We start from the raw sequence: 8,977 nt of genomic DNA on the forward strand, positions 1-8,977 counted from the left end.
ATTACTAGTACCATTAGCCAGATCGAACAAACATACCGCTGCCTGCACACTGGATGAGTAAAAAACGCAGCAGCACCGAAAACCATCTCCCGGGACGTCCCATGTTGGGCAGCTCGATGCTGAATAGTACATCATTCATAGTCAACGACTGATCGTATCAATCCCATGTCTCGGTCAGAAGCCAGGTGGATGCCCATGTACTTGCACGCTAGTACGATCAAGACATCCTCTTAGTTAACTGTTGGTCATTGGCCACACACACCAATGATGATAGAGATCGATGCCAACATCTGATATGGCTTCACACCTACTGTACAATGTCAACAACCAATCAGCAAAAGGAACGCAGCGCAGGGCAGCCCGTGGATGTGGAAAACAGTACGTACTAAATAAACCACACAAAACCAAATCAGACCGGAGTTTCTCATGGGACCGACCGGCCAACTTTCGGAGCATATTTCAAGCCTTTTGGGTTTCAGCTGACAGAGATGGGCGTATGTGGATCCTCCTTTTCTCCAACCCGATCTTTTTCTTGTTCCTCTTCGTTCGTACCACACACAGAATGCACCAGCAAGTGAGTGACCCGTCAGCGGAAAATGCGCAATGATATAATTGACCCAAACACGAAGCAAATCGTGGACGTAGCAACAAAAGGTATTATATTTCCTTTTTCTGCTTTGAGGCCGATGTACGTACAAGTAGAGTGATGGACACGTCATCATGCTCCGAACAAAGAGAAAAGGGAGAAGAATATGATGGATGGGCCCAACGATGGAAAAAATGAGCCAGAACGAGGATCCAGGATGTCGATTTTTTAGCGGTTGCTTTTACTAATGTTGATCTAATTTTTATTTATTTATTATCCTATTAAAAAACATGCTTTCATATCGCGGCGGTCCATCGTTACTTTTTTTTATCATGAAAATCAATCAATGTAACCCCTTTCCATTTACATATCACATCAGCAACCCTCTCCACAACAGTGTACATGCCTGACATGCTCATTTATGCCTTGTATGTGGTCATTGTCGGAACTCCTTGCAATGAACCAAGCATTGAAGGCGTTTGGTCGAACCGCGGTGTCGATGCATCCTCAGATTTATCCAACACCAACAAAAATGAGAAGAAGTGTATGTGTTTTTCGCATGATGATGTAACTTCGAGTAACCATCTAGCAAGGGACATAAACTGTGTGTGAGACCTGCAGACATGAAAAACTGTATAAATAAATACTCCAACCACCTGCCTCCGGTGGCAGTTTGTCTGTTCTGCTGTTCCGGATGCTTCATTATAAACAAATACTCTAACCAACCACATGCATGTAACTACATAAGTGAATTTTATCTAGAGAAGATAAGCTTGCACTGAATTAGGCCGAAGCTCTATATATACACAACTTCTAAGAAAATGAATTAAGCATAGGAGGAGCCATGATCAAATTAAATAGAAGCTGGTGAAGCTTGAACCATGCCTGTTTAACCACCAACTTGTGGTGCTAACAGGTAAGACTCCAGAATCCATAAAAGAAGTAAAACATCGAAAACTTCTCGATCCAAGAAAGGAATCAACAAATACCTCCAAGCCACTCGGCGTCATGGCTAGTTCCTCCGCCTCCTGGCCTCGCGCGTGTGGCTAGATGCGTAAGGCCTAGCTCCGCCTGATATGCACACGGCAACTAGATTAAAGAAGTGTAGTGAAGAGTAAATAGCTAGAGCTGGAAGACACACGCGTGATCTTACCGACAGCGTTTGAGGCAAGACGCCGGCGGACAACGCGACTCCATGGATCACATGCGAGTGAACACCAATATTTGCATATGCTTTTCTTCTCTACACCCGTGTTTTCCCGAGAGGCGGTCAATTGATGGACACTCTTATAGATGAGCATCAGGAAAATGTGGAATGCGAGGTGGCGCTCGACCCTTCTTTCATGTGCGCCAGGTGTTGATGGTGATGCAATAGCTTTGTGCGAGGAGGACGCCTGTCCTAGCAGCATGCACGTGGCACTGGCATCCTGCCAAGTGTGTTTTGGGTGGGCTGAGTCATGCATCTACTGATTTTTTTCAGCCATTTTGTTTTCTTAACACATGTATATTTTGTGCCTGGGTCTGCAAACAAGCTGAGTTCGAGCGAGTTGACCTAGTGTGAGCTCAACTCATACTAAAATATGACCAAGCAAAATCTGAGAGAAGATCACAGTTGAGCTGTAGAAATGGCTCTTGCATCGATATCTGAGTTAGTTTTGAGCTAAATGAGACAATGTAAATCCTTTTTTCAAATAGATATGCCACAATAACATAAGAAAACATAAGAGGGTGCATCTGCTATCGAACTTTGGCCAAAAAATAGCAGTATATTTAGCACATGACAGACCATGTACCATATTAAGGCGTAAATTTGCTATGTGTTTATTACTCTTTCATGTTTGTTTGTTTGTAGATAAAATGAAGGAAAATCACTTACACAACATATAGTAATATTTTATCTTATTTCCTTTTAATATATAGTAACAACATTCAATGTAATTAGTTCGACCTAAGATTGATGGTGCTAGTGTTGGCTCAAGCTCAACTCATTTCTCGGTCGAGCTATATAAAACGTTCATACTCAACTCAATTCTTTTGGAGTCGGTCTCGAGTCTAGCCAAAAGATGAGTCAACTTCGAATGGCTCGCGAGCCGCAAGCTTTTTCTTACAGCCTTATTTGCACAATTGCTCTAACATGGAGATCCAGGTAATGAAAGGGCCAAAAAGGAAATAGTCATTGGTCCGGCGGCTGGGTCATATAAGATTGCACGGTCTAAAAGGAGACTAGACAGAACTTATAATGGAGATAAATGAGTATTTATATTTTCTTATTTTCAAATGCACGTATGACGGAAAGAAATATCTCCAGCTTGCTTCGTACTAGTATAGACAAGTGGTGCCAAAAATGGTTCATACCATGATGGCTAAAAATGCTAAACCACTCAATGGTACTTTGTATTTTCAGAAATATGAAGCAAAATCATTCGTAAAAAGGGAAACAAATATGAGACCTGGTTTAATTGTCCAACTTCAAAAATAATTATTTTCACAATGGCCATCTATCTAACTTTGAAGAAAACTTGGAGTGTAGTTTTTTTGGGTGCAGTTAATTCAAATGTGTTGGCCACTCACTGTACATCCGTTGTGCATGTAGACATTCTCGATATAGTGAACCGCGCTTCGATCTGATAGGGTTATTTTCCTATAAATTTGGTGTTTTTATCTTGCTCTCTCTAGTTCTTTATTCAGGTGTACATTTTCTAACATTGGCACTCGTCCTTTGCAGAGTCTAATTTGTCCAATCAAAGATGTGTGTCAGTTTGGAGTCGTATATGGTTTTTTTGGTAGCTAGAGTCCGCAAAAGAATTAATAGTGCTGGTGATTTTTTTCTCCCCAGTACAATGTTGGAGTCGTTGGCTCAATCCTTGGTGAAATTAATCAGTAGCTAAGTTAAAACAACACAATAAAATGAGACTCCTTGAGCACTCAGTCATCTTCAATTTTCACTTTTTTTATGAATTTACTGTTCATTGGAGGTAGATGAGCCCGGGCTCAGGCTTGAATTATTGGACTGTAAGGGTACTATTAAGATGAAATTGTCTAAAGCACCTACCACATTCTAGATCTGAGGAAGTATTTACATGACCACAACCGAAAACGACCTGTAGCAATGAGAGTGATTTATCTATCATGCACTGGATATAGCATGCATGCTTTGAGATTCGTGCAATGTTTTTCATCTTGTTCCAGAGTTTTATATTATCTTCCATTCATTTTTTATTTCAAAGTGTATCATAATGTTTCGTTTGTACCAAAAAGTAAGATTGCACTTGTTTCAGAATGGATTTACTGGTACACAACGATACACAATGAAACATTATGTTACGCTTAAAAAGAAGAAATGCAAAACCTAATGTAACACCATGTAATAAGACAAAAATGGTCAAAGCCAGTAAATGTAGGACGAATCTTAAAGCAATAGTGTACAGTGAATATGTGCATGGTACATGTGTAACACCCTGAGAATCATGCTACAGTAACCCTCTGTGATTAAGCTAATCATATTGCTAAACAGGGCTAGATCACATTTGAACCACACCCTTGTCAAACTCCTAGTTCAAACTTCAATTAAATTTAAAAGTGGAAAATAAAAGTTTTCAAAAATTCAAACAAAAATGTTCAGTGGGTTCTAAATAATACACTGGTAATTATGGTGGAGAAATCACATTTTTATAAAATGTCTAAATACTTTTAAATGAAATAAAACAAAAAAGGAAATAAACAAATAAGAGAAAACAGAAAACAAAACAGTCAAAAGAAAAAAAGAGCAGGCCTCCCCCCCACTGGACCCGCGGCCCAAACCCCCCCCCCCCCCGGCCCAAGCTGGGCCGCCACCCGCGCCCCGCGCCCCGGCCCAGCCCACCTCCCCCCGCGTCCCCTTCCTGTTCCCCCGACCGGCCGAACCCCCTCGCCGGCGGTGAACCCCGCGAGAGGATAAGGGCGCCAGCGGCCCCGCTCCCTTGGGCCTCTCTCCCACTCACACCGCTCTCCCTCTCGGCCCCCGCGCCTTCCTCTTCCCTCCCCCGGATCCGCGCCGCTCCCCTCTTCCCCACGCCCGACGCGCTCGCCGCCGTTCCCGTCGTTCACGCGGCCACCGTGCCCCACTCGCCACCCCGCCGTGTCGTACGACGTCGCCGCCCTCGACTACACCCCCTCCGCCTCTCCTTCGAGGCTCGGAGCCACTGCAACCGCCTCCCCGAGCTCGCCTTCAACCTCGAACGCCGGCGACCCCCCTTCTTCCCCGGCGACGACCTGCTGCTCCTAAGCACCCACGGGCCTTTCTTGCGCCGCGCGGTGAGCTCCTCTACCTCCTCCCCCTCTCCGCTAGCTCGCTCGCGCTCCGTAGCTGCTTCCCCGCGCGCGCCCGAACGCCACGCCGCGGAGCTCGCCGCCGGCGTGTCTCCGGTGACCAAATGGTCACGGGCGTTGGCCCGCTAGCCCGACCGCACCGTGCCGTACCCACCTAGCTAGCTAGTTCGGCCGTTCGCGCGCTCTAGCGTAGCTTCCGTCGGGCACCCGTGGCACCTCGCCGCCGGCGAGCTTGTAGCGGTCGCCCCCGGCCGTTCCAGCCCCTCCGACCACCGCCGTTGGACGCGCGACGTCGAGCCGCGTCGAACGCGCCCAGCCACGCCCCCGGAGACCCCCTGTACGTGAAACCCGCGCCCCTCCCGAGCCGCGCCGCCGTGCGTTTGGTCGCCGGCGATACTCCGGCGCCGGCCGCCGACGTGGCACACCTGGGGCCACCCCTGGGTCACTGCCAGTGGCCCCCACGGGCCCAGTTGACTGGGTTGACCCAGTCAACTGCTGACTGGGCAGGCCCAGTCACTGACATGCGGGCCCCGCCGCAAAAATTAAAAAAGAAAAGAAAAGAAAATGTTTTTATAAATAAAAATAATTAGTTTAATTAATCTCTCACTGACAGGTGGGCCCAGTAGCTAATTAACTAAAGATTAATTAGTTTAATCCTCTGTTAACCCACTGTCTATGACAGGTGGGTCCCCCTTGTCAGTTTGACCAGTCAACCCGGACTGTCGACCTCTGACGTCACTCCTACGTCATGCTGACGTCATATCCCTTTTTCTGTTAAATTAAATAATTCCAGAAATTCAAATAAACTTTGAAAATTCATATCTTTTAAACCGTAACTCGGATGAAAATGTTTTCTATATGAAAGTTGCTCAGAACGACGAGACGAATCCGACTACGCAGTCCGTTCATCCACCGCACCTCCCTAACCTATCGAACTAGCAACTTTCCCCCTCCGATCCGTCTGTCCGAAAACGCGAAACATCGGGCATACCTCCCGGATGTTCCCCCCCTTCACCGGTACCACCTACTGTCGCGTTAGGGCACCCCTAGCACCGCTCACTGTCATGTCACGCATCGTCATGCTTATGTTTGCATTGTATTTACTGTTTCTTCCCCCTCTTCTCTCCGGTAGACTACGAGACCGACACTGCTGCTGCCCAGTTCGACTACGGAGTCGACGACCCCTCCTACTTGCCAGAGCAACCAGGCAAGCCCCCCCCTTGATCACCAGATATCGCCTACTCTACTCTCTACTACTTGCATTAGAGTAGTGAAGCATGTTACTGCTTTCGATTAATCCTATTCTGTTGCATAGCCTGTCATTGTTGCTACAGTTGTTCCCCTTACCTTCTATCCTACTGCTTAGTCTAGGATGCTAGATTTCCATCAGTGGCCCTACATTCTTGTCCGTCTGCTGTGCTATACTATCGGGCCGTGATCACCTGGGCGGTGAACACGGGCATATACTTATATACTATATACATGACACATGTGATGATTAAAGTCGGGTCGGCTCGTAGGAGTACCCGCAAGTGGATCTTTGTGGCGGAGCGACAGGGCAGGTTGAGACCGCCTAGGTGAGAGGTGGGCCTGGCCCTGGTCGGCGTTCGCGGATACTTAACACGCTTAACGAGATCTTGGTATTTGATCTGAGTCTGGCCATTTGGTCTATACGCACTAACCATCTACGTGGGAGTAGTTATGGGTATCCCGACGTCGTGGTATCAGCCGAAGCCTTCTTGACGTCAGCGACTGAGTGGCGCGCGCCGGATTGGACTGGAACGCCACTAGGCTAGGTCTGCTTCCGGCCGCGTATGCAACGTGCAGGTGTGCATAGGGCGATGGGCCCAGACCCCTGCGCGCATAGGGTTAGACCGGCGTGCTGACCTCTCTGTTGTGCTTAGGTGGGGCTGCGACGTGTTGATCTTACGAGGCCGGGCATGACCCAGGAAAGTGTGTCCGGCCAATTGGGATCGAGCGTGTTGGGTTATGTGGTGCACCCCTGCAGGGAAGTTTATCTATTCGAATAGCCGTGTCCCTCGGTAAAAGGACGACCCGGAGTTGTACCTTGAGCTTATGACAACTAGAACTGGATACTGAATAAAGTACACCCTTCCAAGTGCCAGATACAACCCGGTGATCGCTCTCTAACAGGGTGCCGAGGAGGGGATCGCCGGGTAGGATTATGCTATGCGATGCTACTTGGAGGACTTCAATCTACTCTCTTCTACATGCTGCAAGATGGAGGTGTCCAGAAGCGTAGTCTTCGACAGGACTAGCTATCCCCCTCTTATTCCGGCATTCTGCAGTTCAGTCCACTGATATGCCTCTTTACACATATACCCATGCATATGTAGTGTAGCTCCTTGCTTGCGAGTACTTTGGATGAGTACTCACGGTTGCTTTTCTCCCTCTTTTCCCCTTTCTATATCGGATTGTCGCAATCAGATGTTGGAGTTCAGGAGCCAGACGCCACCGTCGACGACGACACCTACGACACTGGAGGTGCCTACTACTACGTGCAGGCCGCTGACGACGACCAGGAGTAGTTAGGAGGTCCCAGGCAGGAGGCCTTGCCTTTTCGATCGTTGCTACTTTTGTGCTAGCCTTCTTAAGGCAGACTTGTTTAACTTATGTCTGTACTCAGATATTGTTGCTTCCGCTGACTCGTCTATGATCGAGCACTTGTATTCGAGCCCTCGAGGCCCCTGGCTTGTATTATAATGCTTGTATGACTTATTTATGTTGTAGAGTTGTGTTGTGATATCTTCCCGTGAGTCCCTGATCGTGATCGTACACATTTGCGTGCATGATTAGTGTACGGTCAAATCGGGGGCGTCACAAGTTGGTATCAGAGCCGACTGCCTGTAGGAAACCCCTTTCCACACTCCTTGGCCGAAGTCGAGTCTAGACATTATAAAAACTTTTACTAACATGGCTGTGTGTCTTACGGGCCCACGTCGCCGTTGGGTGGTACTAGGATCTTTTACTCCTCGACCTTTACTCTGGGACTCTGAACTCTCTTCTACTCGGGTTAAACGAATTTACTAACTCTAACACTAGGATCCCGTGACCGCGTTCACCCCAAAGATGGATAAGCCTTAGTTGTTTCTTAGAATAGTATTTTGACCAATTCACACACTGTCATTTGACTCCTTTGAAACGTCTTTGCTTTCAGATGGAACCCACGAGGCAGGTTGTTCGCCACACGATGGCCATTGGTGCCTCGGGATCACCTGCGGTGCTAGCTGAGATGATGACCTATCTGGGTTATCGCTGGCACCCTGAGTTCACCGTCTACGAGGAGTACCAGGACTTTAACCAGGAGCAGTACCGTGCCATCGTCCACCTCTACTCTCGGGAGTACGACTCCACTACTGTGCTGCACACCGCACATGGTGTTGGTGTGACCATCGATATGGCTGTCCACGATGCTGCCTATGCAGCTCTGACACGTCTTCGTGGAGAGTATCAGGAGTTGGACACCTCCCCTTTCAGGCACATTGCTATCGCCTCTGATGTTGGTGCGGAGGGATACTATACTGCTGCCTACTCCACTGTCACCCGGGAGCCCTTCTACCATCAGCACCTGGTTCTGCATGCTGATGGGCTGGATCGAGCTAACCGAGCTCTTCGCCACGAGATGTACACCACCCGTCAGCACCTTTACCGTGCTCTGACGCTGCTGCACCCCTTTGTCCGATCTGGACAGGTACCGCGTGCTGCGATCTACCCAGCCAGGACCGTGATGCCCCACGGTGTCGGTTGGCCAGAGGTGGGAGGCTACTCTCCCGCACTTGGTTCTCTTCTGCCACCTGAGCGTCGGACTCTACACCTGAGTATCCGCGGGCCCCAGTCTGCTGACGTGGAGGACTATCCGTTACCTCACTACCAGCTGTTGGGCTACGATTACCTCCACAGCACCTCTTGGGACTGATGTAGGCTTGATTGTAGTATTAGTTGCAGCGGCCTATGATGTTTTAGTCTATGTACTGAACCCTGTGTACTGAACTCTATGCATGACCCCTTTTGTAAGCTATGCCGACTACTGAGTAGTAGCTATCGTGCTCCTTTCATTATGCA

At 48.2% G+C, this 8,977-nt stretch overlaps 1 long non-coding RNA gene across 1 annotated transcript; it reads right to left on the reverse strand.

The window, feature by feature from the left end:
• Positions 1-642: 642 nt before the first annotated feature.
• On the reverse strand, positions 643-1,873 carry LOC109778515 (uncharacterized). The gene is made up of 3 exons (XR_002236576.4): positions 1,740-1,873; positions 1,576-1,657; positions 643-1,201 (listed from the first exon to the last, which is right to left on the reverse strand). It is a non-coding gene; the product is annotated as an uncharacterized lncRNA (long non-coding RNA).
• Between the last annotated feature and the right edge of the window lie 7,104 nt (positions 1,874-8,977).

Source organism: Aegilops tauschii, chromosome 2, assembly GCF_002575655.3.
Source record: "Aegilops tauschii subsp. strangulata cultivar AL8/78 chromosome 2, Aet v6.0, whole genome shotgun sequence".
NCBI classification, from domain to species: domain Eukaryota; kingdom Viridiplantae; phylum Streptophyta; class Magnoliopsida; order Poales; family Poaceae; genus Aegilops; species Aegilops tauschii.